The sequence below is a fragment of the Castor canadensis genome, chromosome 3 (assembly GCF_047511655.1).
Source record: "Castor canadensis chromosome 3, mCasCan1.hap1v2, whole genome shotgun sequence".
Classification (NCBI taxonomy): Eukaryota; Metazoa; Chordata; class Mammalia; order Rodentia; family Castoridae; genus Castor; species Castor canadensis.
This window is the reverse complement of record NC_133388.1, coordinates 15,993,574-16,015,049: the sequence shown is the minus strand read 5'-3', so window position 1 is coordinate 16,015,049 and position 21,476 is coordinate 15,993,574. Positions and strand designations below refer to the sequence as shown.

The following is a 21,476-nucleotide window of genomic DNA, read 5'->3' as shown; positions in this document are numbered from 1 at the left end:
AGTAATCATGAAGGCCAGTACCACCAAAAAAACCAACCTAAATATCTTTTTTTTTAATTTTTATTGTTTTATTATTCATATGTGCATACAATGCTTGGGTCATTTCTCCCCACTGCCCCCGCCCCCTCCCTTACCACCCAACCCACCCCCTCCCTTTTCCCCCCACCCCCTCAATACCCAGCAGAAACTATTTTGCCCTTATCTCTAATTTTGTTGAAGAGAAAGTATAAGCAGTAATAGGAAGGAACAAGGGTTTTTGCTAGTTGAGATAAGGATACCTATACAGGGAGTTGACTCACATTAATTTCCTGTGCATGTGTGTTACCTTTTAGGTTAATTCTTTTTGATCTAACCTTTTCTCTAGCTCCTGGTCCCCTTCTGCTATTGGCCTCACTTGCTTTTAAGGTATCTGCTTTAGTTTCTCTGCGTTGAGGGCAACAAATGCTAGCTAATTTTTTAGGTGTCTTACCTATCCCCACACCTCCCTTGTGTGCTCTCACTTTTATCATGTGCTCAAAGTCCAATCCCCTTGTCGTGTTTGCTCTTGATCTAATGTCCGCATATGAGGGAGAACATACGATTTTTGGTCTTTTGGGCCAGGCTAACCTCACTCAGAATGATGTTCTCCAATTCCATCCATCTACCAGCGAATGATAACATTTCGTTCTTCTTCATGGCTGCATAAAATTCCATTGTGCATAGATACCACATTTTCTTGATCCATTCGTCAGTGGTGGGGCGTCTTGGCTGTTTCCATAACTTGCCTATTGTGAATAGTGCTGCAATAAACATGGGTATGCAGGTGCCTCTGGAGTAACCTGTGTCACAGTCTTTTGGGTATATCCCCAAGAGTGGTATTGCTGGATCAAATGGTAGATCAATGTTTAGCTTTTTAGGCAGCCTTCAAATTTTTTTCCAGAGTGGTTGTACTAGCTTACATTCCCACCAACAGTGTAAGAGGGTTCCTTTTTCCCTGAATCCTCACCAACACCTGTTGTTGGTGTTGTTGCTAATGATGGCTATTCTAACAGGGGTGAGGTGGAATCTTAGGGTCAACCTAAATATCTTTAGGCTATTTGTTCTATAGGAGTTTTGAGAAGAGTCAGAAATGTGGTGAAATATAAAGAAAAACAAAATAAAAAAAAATTTCCCACCAAGCCCTGAAATAAAATACTGCTTTCTATTATCTGATATTTCAAGTTAACACAGACAGATCAGTAGCAATAACTGATAATTTTAACAACTGTACATGAAATTCTGAGCCAGAGAACCTTAACTCTCAGTGCTGTTAGCAGGAGATACATGCTCAAAAAAGAAACTTTAAGAGAGAACTGGGTTAATGGGAATACTTCTAAGTATTTATACCATCTGGAGATATAAAATTTATCTGACTTAAAAAGGATAATAGATTAAGAAAACACAATTTAAAATCTATTATTGGAATTGTTAGACAAATCAGCAGGCAGCTAGTCTAGCCTCAAAATGAAGGATGAAGTGTTTTAACAAATAAGAGAGAAACACACATAATTACAGAAAACCTGCTGGAAAACAGAATTGTGTCCAGATTCTTGAAATTAATTTTCATCTCCATTACCGATACAGTTATAGGAATTCATATTTAAGAAAAACACTACTAACATTTGTGTTTTCTGCTGGGGGCTGGTGGCTCACGCCTGTAATCCTAGCTACTCAGAAGGTAGAGATCAGGGGATCACAGTTTGAAGCCAGCCAGGGCAAACAGTTCACGAGATCCTATCTCGAAAAACAACCAGCAAAAAAGGGCTGGTGGAGTAGCTCAAAGTATATATCCTGAGCTCAAACCCCAGTACTGCAACAACAAAAAGCAACATTTGTGTTTTCCTCTGAACACACACACACACACACACACACACACACACACACACACAAACACAAAGCATATAAGCATCTACTTACAGCATTCCAGGATAAGACTGGGAAGCTTTCTAGTAAGTAGATATAGAAACTATGTAAGCAGTGGTAGCTCCAATCAAATCATCATTATATAAGTAAATTTCCTATTGAAACTTACCTACCAACCTATGAGAACACAGTGCCTTTAAGCTTTATTTCAAAGACTACTAGTGGAAGTCTGAGACATAGGCAGTCAGTCCATGACAGTACATTCTGTAAGGACTACACAACAAGGAAGCTGAAGGGTTTAATATACTATTTTGTAAACATTAAATGGTTATTTAATAAGAAAAGCTGACTAAGTTCAAGGCCTGCCTGGGCTACATGAATAATCAATCAAATTTTTTCTAAAGTTTGATGCTCAGTGTCATTCACAGTTTTCAATTCCTAAATACTAGAAATGTAGAAAAAGTTACTATTTTTCTCCTTTTGATAATTCCTTTTTTTGAATGTTGTCAGTTTTTTAAAAACAGAGACTAAAACTGAATTAATTTCAATCCAAACTTAAAAAACCATAAGCCTGGGCTGGGGATGTAGCTCAGTGGTAAAACACTTGCCTGTTATGCACCACAAGCAATAAACACACATCATAAAACCATTTCTAAAACAAAAATTGAGTCTAATAAATCTTAGTTTCTAAGTTGAGTACCACAGAACCTTAAAGAGTTTATCAGACATTTTTAATCATTCTTTCAAATGAAATAGGGTCCTATAAGCCAGGACTACAGCCTCATTTAAAGGTCAATCCTAATCTTACTCATTAAAAATTTACTTTAAAAACAATAAAAAGCACAATCCTTTCTAAAAAAAAAAAAAAAGTCTGAAATATTAGCCAGGCATGGTAGTAAATACCTATAATCTCAGAAGGGATTATGAACACAGGAGGTGTTCACAGGAGGTGAACACAGGAGAATAGTGAGTTCAAGGCCAGCCTGGGCTACAAAGTAAGAGTCTACCTCAAAAAAAAAAATTAAAATACATTAAGAAATAGCCAGAATAAAAACATTATGCAAAACTGAAGGCCTACCAAAATGAGGAGGAAAAGAGAGTTAAAGAGATCAGCTTTGCATGTGGGAGTACTGGTGGATGTGCAAATTGCAGGTCATTGTTTCTCAAGGTGCAACTGCATGGTGTTGTTGCTCCTATGGGTAAGTTTCTTCTCACTTCCTTTATTCATTCTTGAAGTTCCACATTGCTTAAGGCTTGTTATGCTTTTTAAACTTCTACTAACTGCGGAGCAAACTCACTAAGAAAGCATGCTACGGGCACAAAGTATACTGAAACACAGTAAGGCAGAACGGAGGCTTGCATTCATGGAAGTGGACATAGTTCACTACTCTTACTTCAACACACATGCATGCACACACGAGAATTATTTTTCATCTGAGAATTGTGCACACTTTATAAAGACTCAAGACACTACTAAAGCCAGGTGTGGTGATGCATACCTGTAATCTCATCACTTAGGGAGGTTGAGGCAGGAGGATTCTAAATTGGAGGCCAATCTACACTACAGTCAGACCCTGTCTCAAACAAATCAAATCACTGGTGTTGGGGGGGGGGGGGTGGAGTTTGGCACAAACAATGTATACACACGTAAGTAAGTGTAAAAAAATGATAGAATAAAAGGAGAAAAAACATCACTATTATACCAGGGCTTGATGACACACAGCTCTAGTCCCAGCTACTCAGGATTGAGCCCAGGACCAGACTGGGCAACATAGTAAGATTCTGTCTCAAAAACAAAAACAATCAAAGTACACTGTTACCTTAGTCTGAGATTTAAATCAACTCAAAATGTTTTTAAAAAGAAAAAAGCTTACTGGAGGTATGGCTCAAGTACTTGCCTAGCAAACTCAAGGCCTTGAGTTTAAACCTCAGTACTACAAAAGGACAACCAGATATCAACTGTCACAGTAATAAAATAAGAAAATGTGAGGCAGGAGATGTTGCTCAACTGGTAGAGTGCCTGCCTAGCAAGCACAAAGCCCTGAGTTCAAACCTTAGTACTGGGGTTGGGGAAGCTCAATTTTATGATGAGCATAATTAAATAAAATCACCATACAAGGATCACAGGACACAGAAAACACAAGAGCCCCAAGTAGGCACCAGGAAAGTCACAGGTTGAGCTAAGGATGCTTGGCCATTAACAACTACAATGAGTAGTACAGGAACACCTTGAAGAGGTGGCTTGAAATAAAAGTGTCACTGGAATTTAGGGACAAAGTCTCTGTCAGTTCCTCATCAGTGGGAACCCTCCTTGAGGATGATCTGATTTGGGTGACATTCATTATTTAGGAGTTCAAATGCTAAAATAAACAAAGGACCAGGAAAGAAATGGGGATGGGGTTCAAGATCAGATATAACCTTTTAGTCCATCCTTTGTCTCCCCAGTTCCAAATACTGGTGATAACCCCAACTGTACAGTTCCAGTACTAAAGCCATACTTCTAAAAATTCTCAGGCAAAAATTTCATTACTTCTCAGGTCACCAAAAATCTAAGGCAAATGGAGCACAGTATTATATTATTTATTTCTTAATCTAATCTGCTGCCTTTAGATGCTGGAAATGAGAATTAATCAGAATTCTCATCTTTCCAAGGATTGTTTTCTTTCTAACCAAGCCTGGAATGTCTCCTACGGGGGTGATGCAATCCAATCCTTGAAATTAAAAAGTTCCTGGAAGTCAATGAAAATGAAAACACAACCTACCGGAACCTATAGGACACAGCAAAGGCAGTCCTGAGAGGAAAGTATATAGCCATGAGTGCATATATTAAAAAGACTGAAAGATCCCAAATCAATGACCTAATGATACATCTCAAACTCCTAGAAAAACAAGAACAAGCAAATCCCAAAACAAATAGAAGGAGAGAAATAATAAAACTAAGAGCCGAAATCAAAGAAATAGAAACCAAAAAAAACCATACAAAGAATTAATGAAACAAAAAGTTGGTTCTTTGAAAAAATAAACAAGATTGACAGACCCCTGGCAAACCTGACTAAAATGAGGAGAGAAAAAACCCAAATTAGTAGAATCAGGAATGCAAAAGGGAAGATAACAACAAATACCATGGAAGTCCAGGAAATCAGAGACTACTTCGAGAACCATTATTCAAATAAATTTGAAAATCTTAAAGAAATGGACAGATTTCAAGATACATATGATCATCCAAAACTGAACCAAGAGGAAATTAATCACCTGAATAGATCTATAACACAATATAAAATTGAAGCAGCAATTGAGTCTCCCCAAAAAGAAAAGTCCAGGACCTGATGGATTCTCTGCTGAATTCTATCAGACCTTTAAAGAAGAACTGACACCAACCCTCCTTAAACTGTTCCACAAAATAGAAAGGGAAGGAAAACTGCCTACCACATTTTATGAAGCCAGTATTACACTTATCCCAAAACCAGGCAAAGACACCTCCAAAAAGGAGAACTATAGGCCAATCTCCTTAATGAACATTGATGCAAAATCCTCAACAAAATAATGGCAATCCGAATTCAACAACACATCAAAAAGATCATTCATCATGACCAAGTTGGCTTCATCCCAGGAATGCAGGGGTGGTTCAACATACAAAAATCAATAAACGTAATAAACCACATTAACAGAAGCAAATACAAAAACCACTAGATCATCTCAATAGATGCAGAAAGAGCCTTTGATAAGATCCAACATCATTTCATGATAAAAGCTGTAAGAAAACTAGGACTAGAAGGAAAGTACCTCAACATTATAAAAGCTATATATGACAAACCTACAGCCAGCATTATGCTTAATGGAGAAAAACTGAAACCATTCCCTCTAAAATCAGGTACTAGACAAGGATGCCCACTATTTCCACTCCTATTCAAGATAGTACTGGAATTCCTAGCCAGAACAATTAGGCAAGGAGAAGGAATAAAAGGAATACAAATAGGTAAAGAAACTGTCAAAATATCCCTATTTGCAGACGACATGATCCTATACCTAAAAACCCAAAAAACTCTACTCAGAAGCTCCTAGACATCATCAATAGCTATGACAAGATAGTAGGATATAAAATCAACATAGAAAAATCATCAGCATTTCTATACACTAATAATGAACAAACTGAAAAAGAATATATGAAAACAATTCCATGTACAATAGCCTCAAAAAAAATCAAATACCTAGGTGTAAACCTGACAAAAGATGTGAACGACCTCTACAAGGAAAACTATAAACTTCTGAAGAAAGAGATTGAGGAAGACTATAGAAAGTGGAGAGATCTCCCATGCTCATGGATTGGTAGAATCAACATAGTAAAAATGTCTATACTCCCAAAAGTAATCTACATGTTTAATGCAATTCCCATCAAAATTCCAATGACATTCATTAAAGAGATTGAAAAATCTACCATTAAATTTATATGGAAACACAAGAGGCCACGAATAGCCAAAGCAATACTCAGTCAAAAGAACAATGCTGGAGGTATCACGATACCTGACTTCCAAACTATATTACAAAGCAATAACAATAAAAACAGCATGGTACTGGCACAAAAACAGACATGAAGACCAGTGGAACAGAATAGAGGACCCAGATATGAAGCCACAGAACTATAACCAACTTGTCTTTGACAAAGGAGCTAAAAATATACAACGGAGAAAAAGCAGCCTCTTCAACAAAAACTGTTGGGAAAACTGGTTAGCAGTCTGCAAAAAATTGAAACTAGATCCATGTATATCACCCTATACCAAGATTAACTCAAAATGGATCAAGGATCTTCATATCAGACCCCAAACTCTAAAGTTGATACAGGAAAGAGTAGGAAATACTCTGGAGTTAGTAGGCATAGGTAAGAACTTTCTCAATGAAACCCCAGCAGCACAGCAACTAAGAGATAGCATAGATAAATGGGACTTCATAAAACTAAAAAGCTTCTGTTCATCAAAAGAAATGGTCTCTAAACTGAAGAGAACACCCATAGAGTGGGAGAAAATATTTGCCAGCTACACATCAGACAAAGGACTGAGAACCAGAATATATAGGGAACTTAAAAAACTAAATTCTCCCAAAACTAATGAACCAATAAAGAAATGGGCAAGTGAACTAAACAAGACTTTCTCAAAAGAAGAAATTCAAATGGCCAAAAAACACATGAAAAAATGCTCACCATCTCTAGCAATAAAGGAAATGCAAATTAAAACCACACTAAGATTCCACCTCACCCCTGTTAGAATAGCCATCATCAGCAACACCAGCAACAACAGGTGTTGGCAAGGATGCGGGGAAAAACGAACCCTCTTACACTGTTGGTGGGAATGTAAGCTAGTACAACCACTCTGGAAAAAAATTTGGAGGCTACTTAAAAAGCTAGACATCGATCTACCATTTGATCCAGCAATACCACTCTTGGGGATATACCCAAAAGACCGTGACACAGGTTACTCCAGAGGCACCTGCATACCCATGTTTATTGCAGCACTATTCACAATAGGCAAGTTATGGAAACAGCCAAGACGCCCCACCACTGACGAATGGATCAAGAAAATGTGGTATCTATGCACAATGGAATTTTATGCAGCCATGAAGAAGAATGAAATGTTATCATTCACTGGTAAATGGATGGAATTGGAGAACATCATTCTGAGTGAGGTTAGCCTGGCCCAAAAGACCAAAAATCGTATGTTCTCCCTTATATGCGGACATTAGATCAAGAGCAAACACGACAATGGTATTGGACTTTGAGCACATGATAAAAGTGAGAGCACACAAGGGAGGTGTGGGGATAGGTAAGACACCTAAAGAATTAGCTAGCATTTCTTGCCCTCAACGCAGAGAAACTAAAGCAGATACCTTAAAAGCAAGTGAGGCCAATAGCAGAAGGGGACCAGGAACTAGAGAAAAGGTTAGATCAAGAAGAATTAACCTAAAAGGTAACACACATGCACAGGAAATTAATGTGAGTCAACTCCCTGTATAGGTATCCTTATCTCAACTAACAAAAACCCTTGTTCCTTCCTATTACTGCTTATACTTTCTCTTCAACAAAATTAGAGATAAGGGCAAAACAGTTTCTGCCGGGTATGGAGGGGGTGGAGGGGAGAGGGAGGGGGCGGAATGGGTGGTAAGGGAGGGGGTGGGGGCAGGGGGGAGAAATGACCCAAGCATTGTATGCACATATGAATAATAAAACAATAAAAGTTTGAAAAAAAAAAAGGAAATCCAACCCTTGGATGATGTAACAGGAAAGGAAAGAACTTATAGGACTGGAGAGTCCTAGAAGATGCAAATGCCCTGAGAAGACTGATAAATTCTGTTTGTAGAATTTGAGGAGCTCCATCTGTTACCCCTCAATACAACCAGTCTCAATTAAATGATGCCATTTTGAGGTCTGGCAGATTAGCTCAAGCAGTAACAGCTCCTGCTTACCAAGCATCAGACCCTGAGTTCAAACTCCAGTGCCACCCCCTCCAAAAAAAATGATGCTATTATGTTAAAATTATGCTTCAGTGACTAGACTCAACTGGGGTGGGGAGGGGGATCATGTTGAATGCAGCAGAGAGAATAAACAACCCTATGAGAATTAAAAAAAAAAATTACAGACGTCAGCCAGCTCCATTGTTCCTCCCCACTCACCAAAACCAAGCCAACTAAACCTAGCTCAGCACTTTCCAAAATGTTTTCCCAAAGTTTTAAAAATGCAGGATTAACCAGATTGATTTCCTTACCTCAGGAGTTTTTAAGCACATTTAAAGCATCAAGGTGCATTGTGAAGAGGAAGTATTTAGCATGATCTAAGGAAGTCTTGACACACTAAGAGCATTAACATAATAAACTTACATAACACAGTATGGAAAAAGTGCTGATTGTTGTCATAAAGACACTTTTTTCTACTTCATGTAGTAGAGAGTACAGTAAGAGTTAAGGTATCTGGGATTTTGATCTGCCCTGAATTACCACGTATGTAGGATAAAACATAGTTAAATTTGATGTGCCTCAGTTTCCTCAATAAGAAAGTTGGAATTGTTTTGTAAAATTCAGTGGAGGAGTATGACTTCTGCTTCAAATAAGATTTAGGAAGTGAAGATAGGAAGGCAGTTATTTCCATATTAAAGAAAAAAGGCACTTGGGCTTTGGATTTGTTTTTCCCTTAGTCTGATTATTAGGGATAAAAGGACAGGAATGTAGAACAAATATAAATATAACAAGTGATTCATAATGAGACAGAAATGGAAATAGACAGCATGACTTCACTCCTGTTAAGTCTAAACTGACCATATGTATCATTCAAACCAGGACTCTTGAGGGTGAAAAGGGGCATTCCAACCAGATGGGATGCCAGAACATGTCTAACCTAGGTTTGACCAGGCAAAGTGAGATAAATGGTTAGCCTACAGCAAAATTTCAAATTTCCAGACCAATTAGAAATAAAAGAGTTTAAAAAGAAAGAAAACTCAAAAACCAAAATTAAAAGAAAATAATTTCCTACAGCCTTCTCATACCCCAACCATGTTTTTACCTTTGATATAACTTGCATTTATTGATGCTTTATTTATATTAGACTCTGATCTTAGAGTGTTCACATAAATTAACTCATTTCATTCTTTAATAATTTACTGATGAGACTGAGAGGTTAGTAACTTGCCCAAGGTCACACAGATAAAGTGAAAGATATAGGCTTACTTTGTTTCATTGTAAACCTGCGGTTTATAAAAAGATTGGATACCTTTCAAGAGCAACGAGACAAAAAGAGACTGTGAAGAGCAAGCAGCAGATTCAGCAATAAATTCTTGCATTTGAAGACATCTTCAAAAAAGATGAGCTCAGAAGGGGAATTCAGAAAGACACAACTAGACTAGTATGTCTCTATGGGACCATCTACTATAGAGACAGAAGACTGTTACACAGCATAGGAAACCCTAAAAATGCCAATGGCACAGATTAACAGTAATTACCATACTGGCAACTCAGTAAGAAAAGACCAAGTTAGGTTGCATTAAACCTGTTTACTAGCAGGGCCCAGGTGGCTCACACCTGGAATTCTAGCTATATGGGAGAGTGAGAGTGGGAGGATCGAGGTTTGAGGCCATCTTGTCCAAACAGTGCATGAGACTCCCTCTCCAAAATAGCTAGAACAAAATGGACTGGGGTGTAGCTCAAGCAATAGAGCACCTTACTTTGCAAGTACTAAACCCTGAGTTCAAACCCCAGTCCTCCCTCAAAACAAACCTGTTTAACTAAGGCAGGAATGTTAGAATCATGACACTGGACAGAGCCTTCAAGCTTATATTGGTTAACAAAACTGTGAACTATAAGCCCACCAAATGAAAGTAATATTTGCATACTACATCTGATAAAGGATTAATGTCCAAAATAGAAAACTCTTAAAACTCAAAAGAAACAAAACAACTCAAGATTCTTTGAATTTATTTTCAACCCAATATCAATAGAATATAACATTAGAAATTTATATTTAAGAAAATCACAATTAACATTTGTGGCTCATGCCTGTAATCCTAGCTACCTAGGAGGCAGAGATCAGGAGGATGGCCATTTCAAGCCGTCCCAGGCAAATAGTTCTAAAAACCTAGCTCAAAAAAACCCATCACAAAAAAAGGTCTGGTGAAGTACCTCGAAGTGTAGGTCCTGAGTTCAAACCTCAGTAACACACACACAAAAAAAAACAAAAACAAACTAAACAACTCAATTCAAAAACAGGTAAAGCACTTGAAAGTTACTTCTCATAAGAAGATCCACAAATGGCCAAATAAATACACGAAAGATGGTCAATGTCCTTAGGTCACTCAGAATTAGGTAAATTTTTGCTTTGCCATGCACTCTTGCCATGATGTGTGTTGCCTCTTAAGAGGCCCAAAGCAATGAGCTGCCTGATCTTGGACTGAAACCATCAAAACTGTGAGCCTAAATAACACTTTTCTACCTATAAGTTAATTATCTCAGGTGTTTATGATTATAGTGACAGAATGGAGTAGAGCCAGAGTTTTAAAAACTGGGCAAAAATAAATTCTAAGTATTGTCATTAAAAATTATTCATTTTTGAAGCTTTATGGCTAAGGTTCAAAATTTACTCATTTAAAGAAATCTCTTTTCCCAGTAAAGAAAAAATAGATTAGTTATTACTGTAATTACCTTCAAGCATTAGAGAGCTCACTTGAAAAAACTTAGGAAGACAAAAGCTTTCTAAGTCAGGAGTGCTTCACTATACCAATTATTAATAAAATATACTCATATATTTCAACATCAAATGAAACATTTTACAATTTTGTAATAATTGAAAAGTATACTACATTTTATTCAATGTCTGTATTTTCAAAATGTTAACTGCACTTTCATATTTATGAATTTCTGACTTTAAATTGTATTATAAAAAAAATTACAGGGCTAATGGAGTAGCTCAAGTGGTAAGTACCTAGCAAGTATGAGGACCTGAGTTCAAACTCCAGTGCCACCAAAGAAAAAAAAAATTACAAAAAATAAGTTGGCAAGTGGTTCAAGCCTGTAATCCTAGCTACTTAAGAGGTGGAGACTGGGAGGACTGTGGTTCAAGGCCAGCATGGGGAAAAAGTCTGTGAGGCCCCATCTCAACCAATAAAAGCTGGGTGTAGTGGTATAAGTCTGTCAGCTCAACTACAGCAGGAAGCATAAACAGGAGGACTACTCCAGGCTAGCCTGGCCATAAAGCAAGACACTATCATAATAATAACCAAAGCAAAAGGACTGAGGCACTGCTCAAGTGGCAGAGGGCCTACTTTGCAAGCAAAAAGTCCTCAGTTCAAACCCCAGTTCTACCAAAAAAAAAAAAAAAAATCCAAAACCAAAAAAAAAAAAAAACCACCTTTGTTTTCATCTCTAAAAATGGGTATAATACCACCTACTTTACAAGTTTTTTGTTTTGTTTTGTTTTGTTTGGGTTTTTTGGTAGTACTGGGGTTTGAATTCAAGGTCTCACACCTGTTAGGTAAGAGGGCTCTACCACTTGAGCTACTCTGCATTTTCAAGATAGCATCCATCAAACTACTTGCCCAGGCTGACCTCCTGATCTCTGCCTCCCCAGTAGCTAGGATTACAGGTGTGAGCCACCAGCACATGGCTACTGTGCAAGATTTTTTGGAGAGTTGACAATATGCAATGCCATTGGAAAGCTGCAGCAGCCCACCACAAAAGAAACATCATCATTTGAGGGGCCCAGGCTTAAGCCAAAGCCTCACCTGGCCTGGATCAAACAAACATGTGGAGGGATTTTTGACAAAGTTCACTTCCTAGGCATTTAAAGCTGAGAACCAATTCCCAGAAAGTGGTGAGTAGACAACCTATGTGGCTGCACTGTACAGACATAAATGGTGAGCTTTACCTGGAGCCTGTACTCAGAATGCTCTATCCCGACTTACAACCTCAGAATAAAATTGTGCTGAAGTAAGGAGTAGTAATGGGCATAGAGGGCAGCACGGTGTCAAGCAGCAAAGGATGCTTGCCTATCCTCCTTATTTGTGTCTGTGGCAGATTTACTGAGACAGTGATGCCCACAGTGCACCAGTGCAAGAGCTGTATTGGCCCAGCCATGCCCGATATCAAAGCCTGTGTGGTTTTCTTCTCAAAGCTGAAGCTCCCAAACCTTTGTTTGGGTTTACTGCACGTGTCCATACATCAGAGGAAGATGCTGTATTTTTTACATGGTAACCATTCTTAAAACATCTGGTCAATCATATAATATTTTGCCTGCATCTCCCACTCCACAAATGAATGGTATTTTCTAAAATCTGTAACAATATACAAATAAATTACCCCTAATATTTTTCTGTCTTCAGTTTTCCTGCTCTTTTCTTTCTAGTTAGCCACCTTAAGTCAACCTGTTTCTTCATATGGGGACTGGGAACTTACTGAGTTGTCTCCTTAAGGAGCACTCACTACAACTATCGTGTTCCCTTTGCCCTGAACACTTTCCCGCAGTTTTCATATTATTCACCTTTGCTAAACTAGATGTCTTCCTTATCTATCATCCCATATAAAATAGCATTCTATCATTCTCACTCCCTTCCCTCAGTATTTTTCTTCACTTGAAGTTGTATTGTATACTTATACTTGTTTTCACTCCATGAGGGCCAAAACTTCATTACTCAACATTAAATCCTAATCATATAGAACACTAGTTGGCAATTAAAAGGCATTAAGTTAAAAATAGCTGAACAAAATCAGGTTTTCAAAAAATGAACACTAAAGTCAGGAAAGACTTTTTTGTAATCATTTCTTAATCTTTTTTCTTTTTTTTGGTGAGGCCCCATCTCAACCAATAAAAGCTGGGTGTAGTGGTATAAGTCTGTCAGCTCAACTACAGCAGGAAGCATAAACAGGAGGACTACTCCAGGCTAGCCTGGCCATAAAGCAAGACACTATCATAATAATAACCAAAGCAAAAGGACTGAGGCACTGCTCAAGTGGCAGAGGGCCTACTTTGCAAGCAAAAAGTCCTCAGTTCAAACCCCAGTTCTACCAAAAAAAAAAAAAAAAATCCAAAACCAAAAAAAAAAAAAAAACCCACCTTTGTTTTCTTTATCTCTAAAAATGGGTATAATACCACCTACTTTACAAGTTTTTTGTTTTGTTTTGTTTGTTTGGGTTTTTTGGCAGTACTGGGGTTTGAATTCAAGGTCTCACGCTTACTAGGCAAGTGCTCTATCACTTGGGCTGCTCCACCAGCCCCGTTCCTTAATCTTTTCAGCCAAAAATTGTTTCCTGGGATTCATTTTTTTTTTATAGTTTAAGCCTCTTAGAAGAGTGTGATTAAAAAGTTGCATTAGTACTTGGAGAAAACAATTCATGGATCACAATGTACATACATCCTCAAATATGACTGTTCAGATAATTCAAAGTACATAAGCAGTAATTTTTGGCAGTACTGGGGACTGAATTCAGGGCCTCAGGCTTGCTAGGCAAGCACTCTACCACTTGAGTCACTCCCCCAGATCATAAACAATAATTATTTTTAAAAACATTGCTTTAAAAATTAAACAAAGAATTATCATATGATCCAACAATTTTACTTGTGGATATATACTCCAAAAAAAGTAAGAACAGAGACTCCAATAGTTATGTTACAGACCCAGACCCATGTTAATAGCAACATTATTCACTGTTAACTGCCAAAAGGTGAGAGCAACTTAAGTGTTCATTGACGAATGGACAAATAACATGTGGTGTATAAATAGAGTGGAATTCTTTTTTCAGTACTGTGATTTGAACTCAGGGCCTCACGCCTGTCAGCTAGCACTATACCACTTGAGTCACTCCACCAGCTCTTTTCTGTGTTGGCTATTTCTGAGATAGGGTCTCGCATATCATTTGCCCAGGCTGGCCCCCAACTGAGATCCTCCTAACCTCTGCCTCCTGAGTAGTTAGCATTAGAAGTGGGGGCCAGTGGCACCCAGCCTAGAATGGAATGTTTCTTCAGCCTTAAAAAGAAAGGAAGTCTGTTGGCACAGGTCAGGGTAGGGTCTAGCCTAGCATGTACATGTCTTAGATTTGATCCCCAACACTGCAAAAGATGTTTTTAATTTAAAAGGGAAATTCTGACATGTGCTAAAACATGGGTAAATCCTGAGAACATTATGTTAAGTGAAATAAGCCTACCACAAAAGAATATTACATGAGTCCACATAAAGAAAGTACCATCAAATTCATACAGAAAGGAAATAGGATGGCAGCTGCCGGCAGCTGGGGAGTTCATGTTTAATGAGCAGAGTATCATTGCAGAAGATGAAAAAGTCCTGGAGCTGAATGGTGGTGATGGTTGCAAAATGTGAATGTGCTTCATGCCACAGAACTATGTACTTAAAACTGGTTAAAATGGAAAATACCTATTTTTATGTTACAATAAAACTGAAAACATTAAAACAAAAAAGCAATGGCAGATCTTCCTGTTTTAAAAAGAGCATTTTGAGGCTAAAAGTGTGGCTCAAGTGGTAGAATGCCTACCTAGCAAGTGCACAACCCTGAGTTCAAACCCCAGTACCACCAAAAAAAAAAAAAGAAAAAGCATAGTGAAAAGGAACATTCTCTCCAATTTAATGATCCTTTTAATGGCTTTATTGGGATTATCTTACATCATAATAGGGACATATGGTTTAAGCACTTTTTCATCCACTAAGTCATCTTCTTTTCACACTACACCCTTCACATAGACAGGACAGGCATTATTCTCTGTTCTCTGACTGAGGATGTTAAACTGATTTATCCAAAGTCAACAGAGTAAAATGGCAAAGCTAAGACTAGATACCAGGACTACTGATCCCCAATCTAGAGTGTGTACACCCTTCAACAAGAAAGCACCTCAAAAGCCTTCCATCCTATACGAGCCCTGCCATGTCTTCCTTATGTTTCTCCATGTCTAATGCACTTCTGTTTTTGTTACTCAGTCCTTATGTTGCTAAAGTTTTCACTTTATCTCCCAACTGAGGTTAAGGGGACTGATCTTAATCTCTTTAGTGCTCTGCATTCTTGGTTATGGATTAATACTCCATAAGTATCAAATCTCCCAGCACTCAAACAAAAAAAACTGTTATGACTAGGTTTACTCAGGAGGCAGACTGGGAGGATCATGGTACAAAGACAGCCCAGGCAAAAAGTTACAGAGACCCCCATCTCAACCAATAAGCTGAATATGGTGGTGGGTACTATGATATCAGCTAACAGGATGCATATAGGTAGGAGGATCTTATTCCAAGGCTGGCCACAGGTAAAAACACAAGACCCTATCCAAAAAATAACTAAAGCAAAAAAGGGTTGGGGGGCCTAACAAGCATGAGGCCCTGAATTCAACCCCCAAGTACTGAAGAAAAAAAAAAAAAAGAGGGAATAGTTTCACCACACATTTCAATACTTACTAATTTCTAACAGTTTCCTATCAATTACAGCCCAAGTTAGTAGCCTGGAATGATGGTAAACGTCTGTAATTCTAGCTACTCAGGAGGTTCTAGGATCAAGAACTTGAGAGTGCTGCCTAAGTCACGTTAGTGAGACCCTACCTCAAAACCAAAATACAAACAAAAGAGCTAGGGGCATGGTTCAAGTACAGAGCAACTGCCTAGAATGTATGACATCTTGGGTTCAATCTCCAATACCACAACCAATCAATCAATAAAGCTATACTATCCAATCCTTCTGGATTATTTTGACACAATCTCAACATATAATTTTATTTGTAAATATTTCCATAGGTATCTCTAAAAGAAAAGATACAAAATGAAGACAGTATCTTTACCACATCTAAAATAATTAATAGTAATTCCTGAATATGAACTTCCCAGGCAGTGCTCACATTCCCCCAAATGGCTAATTTTTTCTTTGAATCAAGATTCAAATAAGGACCATACATTGTGACAAGATGACTACATTGTCCCTCAAATCTCCTTCAACAGGTTCCTCTCCCTCCTTCCATTTTTCCTCCATGCAATTAATTTTGTTGTTAAAGAAGTGGGATTATCTGGTACTTTTCTTGTAGTCTGGATTTTGCCAAATGCATCATCACAGTGAGGCTTAATATGTTTCTCTGATCCTTGTTCTTACTGTAAATTGATACATCAAGAGACCTGATCATATTCAGGATCATTTTGTATGTGTGTATATGTAGGTATGAGTGTGTGTGTGCGCACGCGTTTAGCAAAGACTGCTTCACAGGTGATATGTACTTCCAATCGCAGGCACAAAATTTCTACTTAATTCTCATTCTATGGTATTAGCAGTCATCGATGATCACCAACTAGAGTCATTAATTCATCACAAGTTGCATTACAGCTAAAATACTATTCTTTCTTTAATCATTAGCTGGAAGTTCTATAGAAGAAGTCATCAACTATTCCATTGTCCTGATGTACAATTTGTATAGAAGTGGCAGAATAAACAATCCTTTGCCTTTATTTACTAATTTTCAAAACAATCAGTAACAATTAAGTTTCTTAGTGTCCTTTAAAGAGGATCAGTGAGCCTGTTCGGATGGCTCATTCCTGAAATCCTAGCTACTTAATGTGGCTGAGGTAGGGAGAATAGCTCACGAGACTCCATCTCCAAAATAACCAGAGCAAAATGGACTGGAGGTATGGCTCAAGTAGTAGAGTGCCTGCTTTGCAAGGGCAAAGCCCTAAGTTCAAACCCCAGTTCCACCAAAACATACATACATATATACATACATAAAACAGATGAGTGAATTTTTAGAAAATATTTTATGAACTCATGGATTTAAATCTATATATTTGATGTGTTTAAACCTTGCAGTTATCCTTACAGAGGCTCAAACTCTTCCATATTTGGACAGACGCTTATTCAAACTGGCTCCTAAGACCTTACAACACAGTTCCACTCATCTTGGAAAGTGTCTTTACTTTTTTAAGTTACACCTCTCCCCCTTTTTAAGACAGGATCTTACTATGTAGCTCAGGCTCACTTCAACCTTGCAATCCTCCAACCTCAGCTTCCTAAGTACTGGGATTATAGCATGTCCCACCATGCCTGGCCTCTGAGGGAAGGGACAGAAAAGAAAGTAAAAGGAGAGAGGGAACAAGGGAAGGAGGATAGAGAGAGAGAAACAGGGAAAGGGAGTAAAGGAAGGAGGGAGGGAAGGAGGGAGGGAGGGAAGGAGGGAGGGAGGGAAGGAGGGAGGGAGGGAAGGAGGAAGAAAGGGAGAGCGACAAAGAAAGATTGACCAGGTGTGGTGGTATATGCCTGTAATCCTCGCACTTGGGAGGCTGAGACAGGAAGGACTCAAGTTCAAACTCAGGCTGGGCTACAAAGCAAGACCCTGTATTAAGAAAAAAAAAAAAGAAAAGAAAAGAAAAAGAAAGAAAGAAAGAAAGAAAGGAAAAAGAGTTAAAAGCACAAATGAGATTTTTTCCAAAGAGCAGCTGCTACCCGTCTACTGTATCTGAATTCCTCCCTGACTCACATGTCTACTTGTACCTTTACATGATATCCCCTGTCCTTCTGTTTTGGCTACTCTGCATTGATTCCCTACTGCAAACAATATTGAAATTAGCTTCTTCCTCTTATCTTCCCCCACCAATGCCCAATTTAAAGAAATAGATTTTGATATATAGTTAATACCTAGGTGTAATTATTGAATTATTCTACTTTTTACATGTTCTCTCCACTTTTGATAAACCTTACAAAATTAGCTAGTGAGAGATTGTATACTAGACTGTCTTTGAATCTTAATTCTACCAACAAATATATATTTAGTGCTTTCACTGGTTTAAAGTACTAATAGCTGTTAAGAATGCAGGTCCACAGCCTTATGCCCCTTTGCATAGGGACCCACCATCACCTCCCTTTTTAATGTCGTCCTAATAAATCTTTGTTTTCTAAAATAAACAAAATAAAATACAGATCCACAATTCCTTCTCAAGTAGAAACCGTTGGAGGCAGATATATTCTCATATTCACTTTTATCCTGGTTTTTTTTTTTTTGTTAAAATGATATATGTATAAACACCTCTGGTGAGATGACACAACACCCCATAATCAAATTATTTTTTCATGTAGAATATATTAAATATTTAGACTAAACAATGTTAGTTTAGGTCAGGTTTTGCTGCCAAATGAATCTAGGTCATGTCAGTGTGCCATCAAATAAGTTCCTCCCATCTCAGCCCACAAATGACGTCAAAACCTTTTGGGATTTCAAATTATAAGCATGTGGACCTGTGGTTAGTAGCTCAAGATCACGTATAATAGTCTTTTTTCTTGCCCACTTCCCACCCAAAAAAGTCAAGTTACAAAGCAGTTTTATTCACATTAAAAATATTTGGGTTTTTTTTTTTTTGAGGGAGGGGGCGGGTCCTTACTATGTAGCCCAGGCTGCTCTCAGGCTTTAGAACTCAAGTGATTGTCCCACTTCCAACTCCCAAGTGCTGGAATTACAGAGTATACACCACCACAACCAGCCTTACCAGAATCTTATTAAGCTCATGTGGGCTTCTTCTAATATAACCTATTATAATTCAGAACAGTTGTCAGTCCCTTGATATTTTTTTCTTTCTCTACTAAAAATGTATTTTTAAAAGAATATAAAAGCACATCACATTACACTAATCTATGCAACATTCTTTTAAGTGTAACCATAAGAAATTTTCTAATTAGAAAATGAAGGAAAGAATGCAGAGCTACGAGGGGGTGAGTCTGGTTCTTAGAATTTTGACTTTAGTTAAGAGAGTCAGTTGAATTTAGGGAGTGGGAGGTGTCTGAATGTTTGATTGACTTCTAAAATGAAATTATACATTCTTAGTGTTCTTAGCATTTTTGGTTATGAACTAGGTTAAAAATAATTCTTAAGTGAAATATTTGTTATATATGTGTGTACTTAGCCTGGCATGAAGTTTTTTTTTTTTAAAAAAAACTTTGCTGTTTAAGTCACTTACAAAAGATAATGTTCAAAGAGTTACGAACAGCCAGGGAGGCTGCAGCAAGAGGATAATGAGTTTGAGGACAGTCTGGGCTACATAGCAAGACCCTGTTTTAAAAACCAAAACAAACAAAAATCCTACACAGAAGTGCATTATGCACATATGCTATAATTTACTTAACCATATTGAGGGTCACATTCAATTTTTCAGTATTATAAATAGGGAATAGGGCTGCAATCCTTTTACATACTTTTTTTTTTGGTAGTACTGGGGTTTGAACTCAGGGCCTCATGCTTGCTAGGCAGGCACTATACCACTTGAGCCACTCCATCAGACTTGTTTTGTGTTGGATATTTTAGAGACAGGGTCTTGCAAACTATTTGCCCTGGCTGGCTTTAAACTAAAATCTCCCTGATCTCTGCCTCCTGAGTAGCTATGATTACAGGTGTGAGCCACAGGTGCCCAGCATTTTTAATACATCTTTGACCACTCTAAGTTATCTCATTAAAGTAAACATCAAGATTAGAGGTGTGGCACAAGTACTAGACCACTTGCCTAGCAAGAACGAGGCCCTAAATTCAAACCTCAGTATTGCCAAAAAAATAAATAGATAAAACAAATTTTAAGAAGCAAGGTTACTGGGTAAAAGGGTATGTACATTTCTAATTTGGAGAGATTTATTACCACAAAAGGTGCAATTTAGATCCCTAATGAAAATGTCCAAAATGCTGGGCATTATTAATCTTTACAATCTTTTCTTCCCTCCCTTCCCTTGGTGGTACTGGAGTTTGAACTCAGGGCTTCACAATTGCTAGGCAGGCATTCTGTCACTTTAGCCATTCTGCCAGTCCCTTTTGCCCATTTTTCTATTTGGATGTTATTGTTATTAATTTGTAATACTTTCTATACTAATGTTAAAATAGCAATAGTGAATTTTCAAATTAGTCTTTTAAAACCATGATGGCTTTTGTCATAAATGTTTAGATTTTTATATAATCAATTCTGTCAGTCCTCTTTGTCATTCTTGGCTTTCATACTTCTTGGTGTTGCGATAAAGAATGGAGCAAAAGGAAGAATTCCAAGAACTGCAAACATATCTAAAATTTGGAATGCACTTTTTTCTAGTAGATTTACCTTCAAAATTTATATACTGCTTCTTAAACTCACCCCTTTGCTTGTTCTACTTTAAATACTCTCCTTGAGGTTTCTTTTTCTTTTTGGCAGTACTGAGGTTTGAACTCCGGGCTTTCTGCTTGCTAGGCAAGCATTCTGCCACTTGATCTACTCCTGCAGCCCTCCCTCCTGATGCTCTTAAAACATGTCTAACACGTCACCTCAGAGCTTATGTAATTGCTACCTTTCTGCTTGGAAAACTTTTACCCAGATAGCCAAATAGCTCATTCCCTTACTTCCTTCATGCCCTGTCACCTATCAGAGGTCTTCCATGAAAAGTTTGACTATAACTCCAGCACTGTGCTCTTTACATTGTTCTGGATTGCTACACAGTTCTTAGGAATATCTGACACATCTGACTGGTTTTGAAATGTATGTATTTAAATTTTCACAGTACCTTCTTGCATGTTTAATTTGACAAAACAAATTACTCAGTGCCAAGGAGGGCATCTTTGTTGATTCTTAATGTACGGCATTTTCTTGTGCTTATGTAAGATACTCTCACAGTATAGTTCTCTAAGCAGTTCTTTGTTTTTCCTTTGGTTGTACTAGGGCTTGAACTTAGGGTCTTGTGCTTGCTAAGCAGGTGCTCTGCCACTAAGTCACACCTCCAGCCCCAAGGAATCCTTATTCAATTCATATTTCTCTTGATATCCTGAGAGGAAATGAAATCAACTGGTACCAAATTGAGCTGCTATCATATTTTCTTTGCTAGCAAATATAAACTCAGTTACTCTCAATTTTTCTCATTTTTTAAGATTGAAGAAAAATTGTTTTTATAATTAGTGATTCTTTTAATATGTTCAGAGCCTCACAACTGATTTCCGAATATTTTCATCACCCCCAAAGTAGTACCAGAATCATTAGCAGGCACTCCCAATTTCTCAATTCCCCAATTGTAGGCAACTACTAATCTAATTTCTTTAGTATTTTCCTAGTCTGGACATATGGCATAAATGGAATTATATAATATGTAGTTTTTTGCAACTG

The 21,476-nt window shown here is 37.8% G+C and overlaps 1 protein-coding gene across 1 annotated transcript in view; it reads right to left on the bottom strand.

The window, feature by feature from the left end:
• Positions 1 to 21,476, bottom strand: part of Btbd7 (BTB domain containing 7) — a 94,487-nt gene that overhangs the window by 54,043 nt on the left and 18,968 nt on the right. The gene's annotated exons all lie outside the window — the stretch shown is intronic.